Below are 16,342 nucleotides of genomic sequence, written 5' to 3'. Positions count from 1 at the left end.
GTGTGCAGCTCGCACTGTGCAGTGAGGTCAAACCCATGTGGCTACTGGACAGACCTCTCTCCCCCTGCTGAGCACAGAGTAACTAGGTTTGGGGTGTTTTTAGCTGCCTCAGTTAAGCGACTCCAGTTAGATAGGATGAACCCTGGCTTCAAAGTTTTACTCTGGTTTTTTTTTTTTTGTTTACTCTGGGACCAGTTAATGAAGATATGCCACTATTATGTACTGGTAAACAGTGGGTTCACTCATTTGTCTTCCTGTTACGTCCACAATGAACAAACAGGCTCTATTAAGAGTAGCTATATAACATGAGCTTGACAAACTAGCTTGATCAGTCACTGTGAGCCAAATCATGCTTGCTTTACTTACAGGATTGTCCCCCCAATCATTCTGCTTGCATGAGAGGCCCTTCAGATGAGGTTCTATTTTTGCATTTTCCCTGGGCTATGCCATTAGCTGGGATTTGTTTGTTAAGTAGAAGATTAATGTCAGGCAATTTTAACACGTAATCTGATCTGGAATACTTGTTTACTGGAGTTGTTTACCCAATAGTAGATCGTGGACAAGATGAAATGATTTTATTGTTGTATTCAAAAGAAAAAGGTTCTGAATGTGAATGGAAAACCGTTTTCTGTATTCACTTACCTTTCTGTTCTGATGTATTTACTGATGCCTGTCTTTATTCCCAGTCATGGAATTCATAGAGTCGGTTCTGTGTGAGTAGCACGCAGTCAGTTTGGTTTGAACTAAGCCGTGGGCAGAGCACTAGCGTAAGGTTTGGACCCAGAAATGTGCACTCTTGTGGGCCTTGTGTCAAATCATCTATTTGTGCACAGAAATAAACCACACAAAATCATTTTCTAAAAAACTTCAGGCTGCTCTTAGTTTCACCTTTGCCTCTTCTGCGCTAATCAACATTATTTTTCTTGCTACAGGGTGTACAAGGAGTTACATTCTGGGTAAGAGCTAGAGTCACGGGGGATTTGTGTTTTCATTGCTGTTTTGCCCTCAGAGGGCTGCTGAGAGTCATGGTCAGTGTCTTGTCAATCTTCTCAACCTCTCCTCTTCTGGGGAGGAGCAAGTAAGCGAGCCAGTATCAGGATGTCTTTTTAAGGGAAGAAGCTTAGTTGAAGACAAGAGGATGTATTTACACTGAGACTGACACAGGCCCTTTTCTGTGCCTTCATTAACTTAAACAAAGTCTGAGCTGAGCGGAACAGAGCATGTGCCTCTCATGTTCCTGCACAGGGGCTATAGGGTAGAAACGCGTGGAGTTCACAGCACCGGGAGGGACAGTGCCTGACAAGAGAGTGGGATTTTCCTGAAAAGGGAGGAATGAGCTGCGAAAATAAATAAAAGTGGAGGGAAGGATGGGGCTACTCCCACAAGAAACCTTTCCCTTTTGTCAGATCTACGGGTGCAAGTCAACAAAACCCAAATCCTTCAGCAAGTTCGAAGACACCTTGTGACCTTTCACTTCCACAAGTTTTATGCAGAGTTTTGACTTACTTAGGGGGTGGATGATGAGAGGGAGTAGACAGCTGAGATCAGATTTAATTTACTTATTAATTACTTGCTAAACTTTGTGTCAATTAAGAAGTAGCGCTGTTGTGAAGACAGAGGGGTCTAGTGGCCAGAGAGGAGACTGCTAAACTAGGTTGATAGTCTCTCCTAATCGGTCTTCCTTGTCCTTTTCTCCTTTTCACAGATTTCTTTGACTCTTCCTTGTGCTACTTCCCTCTTCTTAAAGCAAGGATAATTTCAATTCATATTCTTGCCATGCCAGTACCTCTTTCTGTGATGTTCTTCAATGGAAGGGTTTGAGGCAAGTGACAAATACCACCATGAAAAGTATATATGCAGTGGTGTTATGCACATGCCTGGAATATTGTTGCCATTTCTGTCGTTACAGGTACTAGATATGGGGAGTGTCTGTTGCCAAGATCATATGCATAGTTAGCATCTGATATTTTGCCTGTGATCAATCATCCGTCCTACAAGAGTATTGCATGGACCTTTCCAGTGCGTCTCTAATTGTGGTGTTTAAAGCCTGGGTAGCTCTCTGTTGGAATGGGAGCCATCACTGGCAGAGCAATCACTACCTTTGTTTGATAGTATTTGTGCTTGGCATTAGGATGAAGGGTATTTGTCTGGCATTTCTCGCCAGCTGGATGTGTTGGAAGTGTGGACAGCTGTAATGCGGTGGTGCAAGCATAAGAAACTGATAAGTCGTTTTGTTTGTTATAGCAACTGCGTGGGCTGATGGCTGAGCACAAGCCTCATATAGGTAAGATGGACAAACCTGGGCCTCAGTTGCTGGAGCTGAGCCCAGGGAAAGGTTTTTCTATCCAAGAGGAATATGTGGCAGCACTACGTATCAAAGGCACCCCATAACCTATGGAGCCAGAATGAGAGGTTGTAATGACTTGCATTTTCTTCCTTTGAAGTTCTAAAACACCTCGTCTCATTCATTGAAGTACGAGTACAAGGAAGCCCACTGAATGTACCAACAATTCTAAAATTTAATATATATATCTGCTAAAATTGGACCTTGATAGTGCCAATTTAATTCCCGTCTTTACCACTTTTGTAAGGTTTTGTTGCTGCAATCAGTTTTCCAGAAGTCCGGAACGTGGGAAGGCTACTTATCTTCCGTAACACATTTTGCTGGCTTGTATGATATTCGCACTTCTAACAAAAACACTGAGTCCATAACGTTGGTCACAGTGTCTGATTTGAAGTGGGTTGTGTGGTGGGAAGAAGTCATTGCATTCGCATTGCCTGTATTCCTTTGAATAGAAAGGATGTAGCTATTTGTTCCCATCAGGCAATCTTGTTTTGCTGTGCTCTTTCTGGCACCTTTCCCAAGTGTAGTCAAGAGTGCTTTTTGTAGATCCCGGAGGGATCGTTAAATGCACCCAAGGTTTACTAATTTCTGTAAATTGAAAGGGGCACGGTGGTGAGGTGTTTTTAGGAGTCTCTAGGGATCCAAAAGCATGTAGTAAAGGCTGTCTTTGGACCTATACCAAAGGGTGAACCATGTTACAGAGCTGTAATTGAGTTTCTGGACACCTCCCTGGGCTCAGTCAACTGTGGGTCAACATAACACGCGCTGTTGTGTGCTTTTAGTTGCAGAAAGTAACGTTCCTTTACTGCAGTAACAAGCATCACCTGGGCACTAAGAGACGTCTTTTTGAATGACCAGACATATCGAATCTTAACCAGTGGTTATATGCCAGTGTATTGGTCCTGATATGAAAAAGTATGTATTTACTACTCAGGTAAACAGCTTGCTAAAATGATGAAATGGCTCATGAAAGAGCCAAGGAGTCATGGCTCTCCAAAATAAGGTACAACCTACTGTATGGATGACACAGGAGTAAAGGCAAGTAGATTCTGCTGTATGTATAGTATCTTCAGATGGAACGTCTCAGGACTGAAACCGGACTTCATAGTAAAATTCTTCAATCTGAGAGGAAGTACCATTTTGCAAGGTCATTTTTGTAATGTAGATATTGAGAGAGGGGAAGAACCACGAAGGGCAGTATTGCAAGTGGCACATACGTCTGTTGGCTAGAGATGTTAAATATGTTAATTTTAAAGTACCTTTTTCCAAGAGAATTTCAAATGCCATTTTGCAGTTGTTTTTTTTTCCTAATTTCTCTGCCACTTCTTTCTGTCCTTTACCACCCTACCAGTTTCATGACAAGATAGATTCGACTCTTGAGAGTCTGAAAGGCACAGCTGGACGTCTGAGGCAGCGACCTTCAATCTCAGCAGAGGTTGAGAAGATTAAAGAGCAAATCAGTGAAAATAAGAACGTGTCAGTGGATCTGGAAAGACTTCAGCCGGTTTATGAGACGCTTAAACAGAGAGGGAAGGAAATGATTGCTCGCTCAGAAGGAGCCGATAAGGATATATCTGCTAAAGGTAATAGATGGAGGAAAGTTTCATGTAGTGGAAATGCAGCAAGCTGCAGCATATAAAAATGTTCATTTCTGATGACCACTGATCTGGGGATTGTGTTCTCCTGGAGAAGCTGGAGAAGATGTATAAAAGCAAAGTATTTGTTTAAAATAATTCATCGTGGATATAACCTTTGTTTTATTTTTTAAGGTTATGGTGGTTGTTTCCACTTAAGGTTATGAGTCGTCCTGTAAAGAAACAATTTTACAGTCTAAATTTTAAAAGATACCCATATGTTTCTGCTGTAGAACGGTAGAGAGATTTATGGCCAAGAATCATTTGCCAAGGTAGGAATCTAGTTCCTCTGTTGTTTAGCTGTTCAAGATAAACTAGACCAAATGGTCCTCGTTTGGGAAGACATCCAGACCTTGACTGAGGAGAGGGAGGCCAAATTGCTGGATGTAATGAAACTAGCCGCAAAGTTGTGGTGTAGTCACGTGGCTCTTGCAGCTACTATTAAAGATACTCAGGAGCTCATTGGAGAACTGGAGGGACCTGGAGTTGACCCATCTGTAGTCAAGCAACAGCAAGAAGACGCTGAGGTCAGTGGAAAGTATTTTGTTGACTTAAAGTATGTTATTTACGGTATGCGGAGAAAAGAGAGACTTACTATGAAATACCACAGGAGGCTATTTTTTTAGAGACCAAGAGGGATAATTGTGTAGGAATTTACTATAGTGATATCTCGAGAGTCTGTGGTAAATAACATGTACCAGTTCTGAATTATAATGAGCATGCAACAGGTGCCTGTCGTTATATTTGCATATCTGCTTATAAACACGTATATAATAAGCACGTCACTGAGACTTTTGAAAGTGATACGTACTTGAGATTCCCTGAGTAATAGGTAACATCTAAATGAAAGGTGTACGCATGTATCGTGCTCTATGTATTATGCTCTAAGCCTGTAATTATTCATGCTGATAGTTCAAGATTTGAGGGTTGACTGACAACCTCTGAAAAAGAAAACACTCTGATTAAAGAAATCTAATTGAAAACTTCCTGTTTATTTTTTTTCATCTCATGCAAAGTGACATCATAAGCCATTGTTCTAATTTAGACTGGTGTCAGGTGATTTCACTCTGACCCTGCAAAGGGATGCTTGTGTTTTAAGCGTCAGATTGTAAGTCCAAGGGACTTTAAAGAAACCACAGGCCGAATCCTGCCATGTCCTATCTTGAAAACAAGCTGTACATAGATTATTAAAGTTAGTGTGAGCGGCATTGAATTTTTTTCTCTTTGTAGGCTGCTAAAGAAGAAATTGATGGACTGCAAGAGGAACTAGCAACAGTTCTGAGCCTTGGCTCTGACCTTGGAGCTGCTTGTGGAGAGCCTGACAAACCTATTGTCCACAAGAGCATAGATGAGGTATGGGAAATGCAGGTGCTTGGATCTGCTACGCCAGGTGCTTGTTCAGCTGAAATTGGTATATCCTCCCTGCCCCCAACAAATTTTGCAAATAGACATTTTGCGGCAAATGTAAGATACCCGTGAAGCTTTTATGATAACGTAAGGTTTGCTTTTCAAGTAAATGGATCTTGGCTCGTATTAGTTTAGAATGTATAGACGATTTTATTGTATTGATTTATGGGTTAAAAGTTCTGTAAAAGACAGAAAGGTTTTTTGTGGAAATAGTCACTGATTACTGCAATAGATGGCTACTTTTTGCAATAGGAATGCTGGAATAAATTTGAAACGTATCTGGTTTATGCCAAGTGCAGCATCTTGACTGAGACAGTCCTGCTTGGATGACTACAGAGTACTGACAATTTCTCCAGTGTTTGTAGTTTCTGCAGTGTATGTTTCTTTTAAGCTACCTTTTTGATAAGGATGCAGTTCCAAATGATTTAATGATACTATTTCCGATATTGACTGTAATCCGTAAGAAAACTATTCAATAATCAGTATTGAATTTTACAGCTTTTGCCATCCAGAACGTCGAGTGTATTCTGAAGGAAAGTAACTATGCAGGGATAAGGAGAACAAGAGTTTTAACATGGAATTAATGTGAACTATTCATGCTTAGTTTATTGGTGTTATTGATGAGTGAATAATGAGTGAACGCACATTATACAGCAGCAGTAACATTCATTTGTCCATTGGAGTAAATTTCACCTATTTGCAGCTGAATTCTGCCTGGGATGCCTTAAGAAAAACATGGAAAGACCGGGCAGATAAGCTTGTTGAAGCTCTGCAGGCAGCTGTTCCATACCAAGATGGACTGCAGGTAAGATGGTGTGATACACCTAACCCAATCTTGAGTCAATAGGATTTAACGTGGTTGTAGTAAAAAATGTTACGTGATTGGGAAGGTGACATGTGTCACTGATTCTAGCGACTGTTTTCTTCAGTAGGCAGATATTTTTCCTCGGGGTTGGTTGGGTTGGAGGTTTTTCTTCCATTGAAGACTAAGTCTGTTTGGGTTGTTTTCTGCATGTAGTTGTTCATATACTCCTCTATGTATAGATTCGAAATTGATGTCCCCTTTATTGGTAAGACACAAGTTTATAGTAATCCTGCTCACATTTCCTGGTGGCAGTCAGTACGTAACATAATAGGCGAGTTGAAGGTGTGACATGTTTACATGATCTGAAAGGAACAGAATACAGGTCCGTATACTCACCTGCAGCTGTTTTCTTTGAGTGGAGGACAATGAAAGAACTTCAGTTTTATTCCACCTTTTTTATAAGTGAAATAATTCAGTTTGACTATTCTAAGCCCAAAATATTAACATAATGTTACTGGACCATTACAGGAATTCTTAGCATAATTGTACTAAGAATATAGACATACTGGAGCATCATACTAATTCTTAGCGTAATTTATCCAATCACAATACTTTGGAAGATGATTCACTTTTAAAATCAGTAGGTAAACTTTCCAGCAGTTTTTTAAGATATCTTTTCTCTATATGTGCTGTATTTTATTTCATTTTTTTGCCTATTCTTTGCAAGTTTTGGCTGAGTGGCAGGCCTCATGTCTTTTGTCAGTGAACGGCTGGAAGATGGAAACAGTAGAAAAGTTTTCATGGTCAGATTTTGCAAAGCTGTCTTTTTGCCCAGTGGAATTACTGTCTGTCTTGGTTCATTGGATCTTTAAAAACAGAGTTTCACCTGACACTGAGGGCAGTTGCTTGTGTGTTCCGTGCAGATCGAGCAGCAGAACACATCTTAATAATAATGCAACATCTTGTTTTCCGGTGCACCCTGGCTAAGTTTTTTTCTCCAAGGCCTCTTATTTTCATACTGCCCAGAGGTTGACTTGTAGGGTTACATTAGGAACATTGCCGTTGCTTCAAGAGCTTTGTATTTCCTGGGGCTGCACGTTGTGCATCCTACAAGCTTGGTACTTTGTACAAGAACTGTATGTAACTGCCGCCTTACGCTCATTTCAATAGACAATATTAAAAGTATTGTGGGCAGATTGTTAGCTACAGCTGCCTCACCCTGTTGAGCGTGTTGGGGGGGTTAGTTCTCCTTTTGCCAAGGAGTTGTGTAGCAGTGGGCAGCTCTGAGAAGCCGTCCTAAGCCCTTCTCCGTCATGAATCACAGATAACAGGCAGGAGGAAAAAGGGCCTGGCAGAGGTATTTTTTCCTCTATGTAATGAATTGCCCAGAGTGCTATAGGTGTTCTTAATCTTTAACTAGAGTGTTCTTGAGGTTGTTCTGCATTATATCAGGAGTAAGGGAAGTACCCACAAAGCCTCAGAACTGGGGAGACTTCATTTGTTTTTTGAAGTTCCAGCTGCCTTATCCTGAGGAGATTCAGTCAAGCTCAGGTATTGGCCATCACTGTCTAATCTGTACTGAATGGGTCGCGTTCCATCTTCCTGATACAGTTACCGTTATCCTTCAACAGAAGTTCTTTTGTCATCATCGTTTAAAGTGTGTTATCATTCAGCTACCACCTTCCATCTTTGCTCCGAAGGAGTGCAGAACAGAGTTTGTCTTGTATTTACCTTTCGGGGTATTCATAAAAATTGCTGATTTTACTCCAGAAGTAGAGTACTAGTCCGCATGAATAGTACTGGCAGGATATTGCTGCTAATAGGGGTTCAGTCTTGCAGCATGTACATTCTCGTAACCATTACGTGGAATACTTTAGTTAATACTGGATCCCTTGTATTGCAAAAACCCCTAGGTTCCACTGGAGAAAGCTGTTTGGTTTTGTTTTGCTTTGTTTTGTTTTCAAAGCGCACAGCAATCTTGTTCTCTGGAGTAAAAAATTCTGGTATTTTACTTAATGCGACTTTGAAATCTGACACTATTTCTCTGCTCATGCTTCAGTTTCATGCTGTGATTTTCAGGCAATGTTTGACTGGGTGGACATTGCTGGCAGCAGGTTGGCATCTGCGTCCCCAGTTGGAACAGGTCTGGAGACAGTGAAGCAGCAAACTGAGGAACTTAAGGTATGAACGAGCAATTTATTTCATTTCTATTTTCATCGGTCTGCATTTTCCTGTGCTGTTTAGTATTTTTCTGTATTTTTCAAGAGTCAAAAGCAATTTTCAACTTCTAGTAGAAAAGAATCTGTATGAAAATTTCAGATAACATTTCATTGCACACTTTTCATTTTAAAATGTGTTTAATTTTAAAATCTATTCCAAATTTTGGTGAAACTACATTTTATTTTGTGACTATGTTCCGACAGCTGAGAAATACTTGTAGTGGCATTCCTTGTCTTTCACAGGCTGTAAGGTTATTATGTGCAGGGTTCTTTTGCTGTGACTTTTGCGTGTTCTGGTTTCTACCATGAACAGCTTCCTTGAGGCTCTGAAAGAATGCCTCCCCAGCTTCACTTCTGCAATTACAGGCTTTACCTAAATGCTCACACAGATCACAACATTCCCAGTACATTAGTAAGCTGGAAATCAAAATTTCAGGCTAACTTAGACCTTCAGAAGCCTGTCTTTGTGGATCTGTGACTTGAGTATGCTCCTGACGTCGGTAGGCTGTTTGCGAGATATAAAAACCAGGGATGTATAACGATCAGGTAATGTCCTTGGTTTCACGGCTTGCTTGTACTTTTTTTGGCTGTGGGCAGGTTGTTTAGTCTATCTATTTTATGATGTAACTTCAGATGACCCATAATCTTACGTACTTCAGAAGAACACACCTAGGCGAGTTGTTCAGAGTGCTGTCCCAGTTGCATGTACCAGAGAGGGTGTTCTACTGAAGAAAATTTGCTTTCAGGTGTTCTGGAAAACAATTCTATCTGAAGTTTCAAGGATGGTGTTATCACAACCCCCAGAGCTAGAAGTGACTCCAGATGCGTTCTGCCTTTTGTACAGACCAGAGAGATCGTTGGAGAATACTTTCCTATTAGCCATCTTTGGCATTCTGTGGTCACAGTTAGCAATACCTGCTAGACCATTAAGACACTGCTGCAGATTCTCAGTTTGCTGCGACCGTCGGGGTGATCGGTGTCTTACAAGCATTTTTACCCTGGATGACAACCCCCCAAACGTACGAAAGCTGAGAGGGATGCATTGGTATTGTAAATACTGCTGTACTGTGCTGTATTCCAGAAGGTCACTACTTGTGATAAGTTTACGTGTATTCTTTTTCTATTTACCGTAGCAATTTAAGACAGAAGCTTGTCAGCAGCAGATAGAAATGGAAGGACTGAGGCGTCAGGCAGAGCTGTTGCTGCAGAAGGTAACAGAGGAGAGTGACAAGCACGCAGCTCAAGACCTTGTCTCAGAGCTCAAACTAATGTGGGACAGCCTAGAAGAAAAAGTCATCAATAGACAGGTAAATAAACTTGAAGGTGGGGGCTTTCTTCATGACTTAGATTTTTGAGAAAATCTTCTTAGTGTGTATGATGTTTGCATCAGTTTACACATTTATTCCTTTTGGTTTGGAAATTACAGAACTATAATCCAAAGGGAAATGGTGAGGGACCTGCTTCAGCACCTGGAGGTGCACAAATCTATGGGGCCGGATGGGATCCACCCAAGGGTACTGAAGGAGCTGTCGGAAGTGCTCGCCAGGCCACTTTGCATCATTTATGAGCAGTCCTGGACAACCGGGGAGGTCCCAGCTGACTGGAGGTTGGCAAATGTGACACCCATCCACAAGAAGGGCCGGAAGGAGGATCCGGGGAACTACAGGCCAGTCAGCCTGACCTCGGTGCCTGGGAAGGTCATGGAACAGATCATCCTCGGTGCCATTGCACGGCACATGCAGGAGCACAGGGTGATCAGGCCCAGTCAGCATGGGTTTGTGAAGGGCAGGTCATGCCTGTCAAACCTGATCTCCTTCTATGATAAGGTGACCCACTTAGTGGATGAGGGAAAGGCTGTGGATGTTGTCTACCTGGATTTTTGCAAAGCTTTTGACAGTGTTTCCCACAGCATTCTCCTGGAGAAACTGTCTGCTCACGGCCTGGACAGGTGTACTCTTCGCTGGGTAAAAAACTGGGTGGACGGCCGTGCCCAGAGAGTGGTGGTAAATGGAGTTAAATGCAGTTGGTGTCCAGTCACAAGTGGTGTCCCCCAGGGCTCGGTGCTGGGGCCGGTTCTCTTTAATATCTTTATCAATGATCTGGATGAGGGGATCGAATGCACCCTCAGTAAGTTCGCAGATGACACTAAACTGGGCGGGTGTGTTGATCTGCTTGAGGGTAGGTTGGCTCTGCAGAGAGATCTGGACAGGCTGGACCGATGGGCTGAGGCCAATGGTATGAGGTTCAACAAGGCCAAGTGCCAGGTCCTGCACTCGGGTCACACCAACCCCATGCAGCGCTACAGGGTTGGGGCGGAGTGCCTGGAAAGTTGCCCGGCAGAAAAGGACCTGGGGGTGTTGGTGGACAGCCGGCTGAATATGGGCCAGCAGTGTGCCCAGGTGGCCAAGAAGGCCAACAGCATCCTGGCCTGTATCAGGAATAGTGTGGTGAGCCGGACTAGGGAAGTGATCATCCCCCTGTACTCGGCACTGGTGAGGCCCCACCTGGAGTACTGCCTTCAGTTTTGGGCCCCTCACTACAAGAAGGACAGTGAGGTGTTGGAGCGTGTCCAGAGAAGGGCTACAAAGCTGGTGAGGGGTCTGGAGGACAAACCTTATGAGGAACGACTGAGGGAGCTGGGGTTGTTTAGCCTGGAGAAGAGGAGGCTGAAGGGAGACCTTATCACCCTCTACAGCTCCCTGAAAGGAGGTTGGAGAGAGATGGGGGCTGACCTCTTCTCCCTGGTGACAAGTGATAGGACAAGAGGAAACGGGTTCAAGTTATGTCACGGGAGGTTTAGATTGGATATTAGGAAACATTTTTTCACTGAAAGGGTTATTAAACATTGGAACAGGCTGCCCAGGGCGGTGGTGGATTCACCATCCCTGGAGGTGTTTAAAAAAAGGGTAGATGTGGTACTTAGGGACATGGTTTAGAAGTGGTTTTTGTCAGGGTAGGTTAATGGTTGGACTTGATGATCTTAAAGGTCCCTTCCAACCTCAGCGATTCTATGATTCTATGATTCTATATATAATATAATTTGAATTTTACAATTTATTGAGTTGCTTTTGTGGTATTTAAACCCTTAGCAGTATTTTTTGTCACTTCCTCTGTCAGCAGTGCCATCTTGAATCATTATTATTTAATTTTGATTAGTTGATGATATCTTAAGTAGCGGTTGAAAACATGTTTATATGTGCAAAAGTAATATTAGCTGCTGAACTGAGCACTTTAAAAAAAAAAAAACCTTCCAGCTTAACTCTGCTCTGGCTACATGGGGTCTCTGAAGGTTCGGGATTTAAGCCTGGCGTGTGAGGCTTTACAGGGGAATGGCAACCTCGGCTCTGAGTACGAAGCTGTTGCTTGTCTTGGATGACTGTTTCTCCCTGGGTTTATGATATCAGATGCACGGACGCTGCTCTGGATTGTGGTGACTAATGCTAACATAAGCCAATTCAATAGCATTGTGAAACCATTTCCTTGTTAATTTTATTTTTACTCTAGCGCAAGCTGGAAGGTGCCTTGTTCGCCTTGGGGCAGTTCCAGCGCGCCCTGGATGAGCTGCTGACGTGGCTGACGCATACAGAAGACTTGCTGAATGAACAGAAACCTCTGGGTGGAGACCCCAGGGCTATTGAAATTGAACTTGCCAAACATCATGTGTGTAATTATGATGAGCGTTAACTGAAATGTTCCTTTGATGTTTATCTGAGTGATGAGTCTTGTAGTAAAACTTAGCACTCCGTAAATAATTCTCTAGAGATTTTCAAGATGCAGAGTATAGCTGAAACGCAGGCTTGGAATAACTAATATTTTTCCTCTTACTCCTCCGTATTCTTTCCTTCCTTTCCGTGTGCCGTGCAAGTGACATAGGTTTTAGCTAAACGGAGCAACTCACCCTAGTCTCCACTTTTATTCACCTTAATTTGACCCAGGGAACTTAAAAGTTATTGAACCTGCTGCTGTCCCTGAAGCAGTAACCTCCTTGATTAGTTCTGTTTAAGCCAGGTCTCACAAAATGTATGCGGCCATTACGCATCTTTCGTTCTTGTTTCTTCCTTCTCAGAAAATAGCGATATGCTGTTTTGAATTCTGCAGAATTTTATCCCAATTGGATCCAACTAACAAGAAGAATGGAATGCGTCTCTGAAAATCTCAGCCAACTTTATGAAGGTGTCCATGCCCCCATCTTCTTCTCTTGTTACATACAATTTAAGGGTTTTTTTAAAATATTTTTTTTAGTATTTTTACTGATTATTGTGCCTGTGGAGCCCACGGAAGAATGCTTCTGTTGTGCCTTTTATTTTGAAGAGTGCCTCCCAGGAGCAAGAGATCTTCTCTGCCTCCTTGTGTGACTTGGTGTGCTGTCCATGATGATGTGTTGTTTCTAGGCCTGAAGATTTCAAACTAACCTCCTAAATCCCCTCCTTTCCTTTCAATCTGCCATTTAATTTTTAGCCTGCAGATGATGTGAGAAGTATTCAGAGTCCCTTTTGGATGTAGAGAGAATTGATTGAAATTGACGGGACACGGATAATTAAGGCATTTTCCTTGTTTGTGGTAATGCAGCTCTGCAGCTGCTGAAGCCTTTTGTGTGGTCGGTTGGAACTTGGAGCAGAGAAAATACCTACGTGCCCTGTGCAACTACTGTTAGAAACAGGCCCTCAAAAAAAACCAAAATCACAAATCCAGCATCCGCTCCATGAACCTTTAATATTCTTATCTAACGGAAGCGGTTTACTCTGAAGAAGCGTCCAGACGTCGTTTGTGGCTTCATCTGCCTTCAGTGCTGAAGGAGTTCAGCAAACACATGAGTGAATCTGCCTCCTTTTTGTAAAACGGAGTTTATAGGTTAGGAAGTTCCCACAGATGGAAAAACATCCATCTCTGGAATAACTTTGGCAAGAATAGACCTTGTTCCTAGTGAGCCTCATCAGGAAGGACGGGAAAAGATGCATCTGCTTCTGTGAATATCCCTCTTTTTCGCCCTGTTAGGAAAATAAAATAACGAATAGCTTCCAGTGCTTAGCTTAGAAGAACTAAATCAAATGAGACGCGCATTTATCCATTTACGTGGATCCAATTAGGAAGTGTGTTCAGTGAAGTCGAATGGAAAGTGAATCACCAAGTGAGGAAATTGCTTTTTGCGTTTTTAGATATGCTTACCCGTTGTACTTTATACTTACCTGTCCGTGGAACCTGCTTCCAAAATCAGGTTGTTTACCTTTCAGCTCTCTGGGAAGTCTGCAAAGATTCGATTTAACCTGTGTGGCTTCACTAGTGCAGCCACTACACAAAAAATACTTCAAGCACCACGTGGTCCTTCCTTCCCCAGCAATGGTAAAAGAATACAAACAAAAAATCCCACCCGATGCAATCCGATCAGGGTATGGGCTCGTTATCTGGGACAGGAAGGAGTAGTTTGAGGAAGGTCAAGTACCCTTCCTGTGAATGTTTGTTTTGTTTGAACGGAGTGAGACTTAACCCATTTTGTCATGTTTTAACAGGAAAGCGTTCCCCAGCACCAGGCACGTATCTGTCAGCAGCCCAGGCGCAAATGGAAACCCAGAATCCACGGGCAAACCTTCTAGTCAGCAAATGGCAGCAAGTCTGGCTTCTGGCCTTGGAAAGAAGAAGAAAACTGAAGGATGCTTTGGGCAGACTTGAAGAGGTCAGAAAAGGAATATATTTACTTTATGCATAATTTTGTTTACCCTGGGTTAAATGGTGAATACTGTCAACGACTTCCACATTTGTTGCATTCTGTTGTATGATGCAGCTAACTGAAAACATTGCGATACACAGGGTCCCACCCGCAGGGAGGAGCAGAGGGGACAGGTGACCCCAGACTGACCAACAGGGTATTCCATCCCGTCTGCATCACGCTCAGTATAAAAGCTGAGGGATCAAAGGGGCAAAGGGGGCTCTGGCTCGTTTTTTCTTCAATGGCCGACGTCTGAGGAGGACCCTGTCTGTTCGTCTGCCTTTGATCCCAATCCGAGCACTCCTGACTCTAGTTCCGGAATTCAGCTCCTGTCCGTCACTGACTCCAGTCTGGGACTTTCCCTGTGTCTGCTGCTGATGCCATCGTCATCCTGGGAGCTGGATACGGTTTTGTATATATTGTATGCTTTTTTTCTTTAATTTTTATTATTCTATTACTACTTACTGTTTTCTTATTTATTATTATTTTCATCAAAGTAGTTTAGTTCTTTTTCTAAGCTCGTAAATCTCCTTATCTCTTCCTCTCCTCTCTGAGGAGAGAGTGGGGGGAGGGCCATCTGTCGTTCTGATCGGCCAATCTGGCCAAAACCATGGCACATTTTTACAGAACTATTTTTACAGTCAACGCAGAGTACTACAGCGGTAGCTGAAAACATAAAACAAGTGTTTTTGCTGATCAAATGTGCAAGAACATGTCCCAGTGAACGGGTGACTATGTCAGTTCTCTTGAGGGAAGCGTCCCATTTATTATCGGCACATTTTTTAGTAAGACTGTGGTTAGGAATAAGATCCATCCTGTAAAGTAGCAAGTACCTTCCCCTTCACGCTGGAGTGCGTGAGTCTGTCGTGGCTGTTTCCTCAGCTGTGCCTGTTAAATGTTTCCGTGTGCTCAGGATGCAGTCATTGGTGCTTGGTTGAGGATTTCTGCTGATTTGCAGGATTGAACTTTGGTGAAAGTTTATCGTGTGGCTGTTGGTTTTCCTTCTGTTTTGAGTAGGGATGCACATCCGCTGTTATTAAAGCCATCGCCAAGAGATTCTGCATCAGCCAAGTGACGTGTTCCCAGAGCTTCTCTGCGGGGTGCTGCTACTGGGAAGTAATTGCCCAGGCCAGCGATGGGTGGGCTGTTGGAGTTGCTGATGAACTTCTTGGAAAAAGGGACAAATTAGGAAGAGCGGAGCATTCCTGGTGCGGAGAATGTCTAGGTCCCAAAGAGCAGCTGTCAGCGTGGCACAGAGATCAAGTAACATTATTCTGCAAGGATAAACCGTTGAAGGTTGGAGTTTTGCTGGAGCTACAAAAGAAGACCGTGTCCTTTTATTCCATCGCTGACAAAGAAACGCAGCAATTTGTTGCGCTTTGATCATAAATCACAGTGCCGTGTAAGAGGGAGTGTGTTGTGTCGCCCCTGGTGTTCCTGTGCGTCGGAGGCGCTCACTTGGCAGGCGCAGCACTGCAGCCAGCGCCGTTCCATGACAGCGCTTGAAATCTGCATCGTGGCTCCCAATGGCAGAAAGCTGCGTCACCATCCCAGGGAAGCCCAGAGCAGAACTCCCGCGCAGAGGCGACAGGAGCCCACAAGCCCACTGCCTGCTGTATTTCCCACTGGGCTCTGAGGGGGGAGAACGGAACTGGGGGCTGTGATTTATCAAGGGGATGCCCCCTCTGTCCCTGTGACCGTCGTTCATGGCCCAAAACAAAGGGAAAAAAAACCAACAAAAAATAAGGTCAAGGGCTTTTTATTAGTTAAGTAAGAAATCACTTTCTGGAGAGCAGCTGTCCCTGCCCAGCTGCCCGGCTCCTGGGTCTGTCCCGCGGGGGCCTTGGTGCGTGAGGGAGGTGGCAGTCGGACGAGTCGCTCTTGCTCTCCGCTGCCTTGTGCAGCCCGGGCTGGTGCTGTGCTGGCCCTGTCAGGCAGCAGGGGTGGCAGGAGAGAGCAGAGTGAGCTGGGGTGGGGGCACTGGGGGGGACACGGGTGGGGAAAACCCAGCACCTCGTGGGTGCCCTGCCCTCCCCACTGCCCCTTCACACCCATGGGATCCTCTCCCCACGCCAGCCCCGGCCGTACCCTCTTTGTCCGTGAGCACGGGACTGTCCAGCTGCTCCCTGGACATGCAGCCGTCCTTTGCCAACAGGTCCACCACGTTGCACTGGGAATGAGAGAGCGGGCTGGCTGAGCCACGGGGCCGAACTCGGCATCCCTTGGCAA

This window comes from Rissa tridactyla, unplaced genomic scaffold, assembly GCF_028500815.1.
Source record: "Rissa tridactyla isolate bRisTri1 unplaced genomic scaffold, bRisTri1.patW.cur.20221130 scaffold_33, whole genome shotgun sequence".
Lineage (NCBI taxonomy): Eukaryota > Metazoa > Chordata > Aves > Charadriiformes > Laridae > Rissa > Rissa tridactyla.
This window is presented reverse-complemented; position numbering follows the sequence as displayed.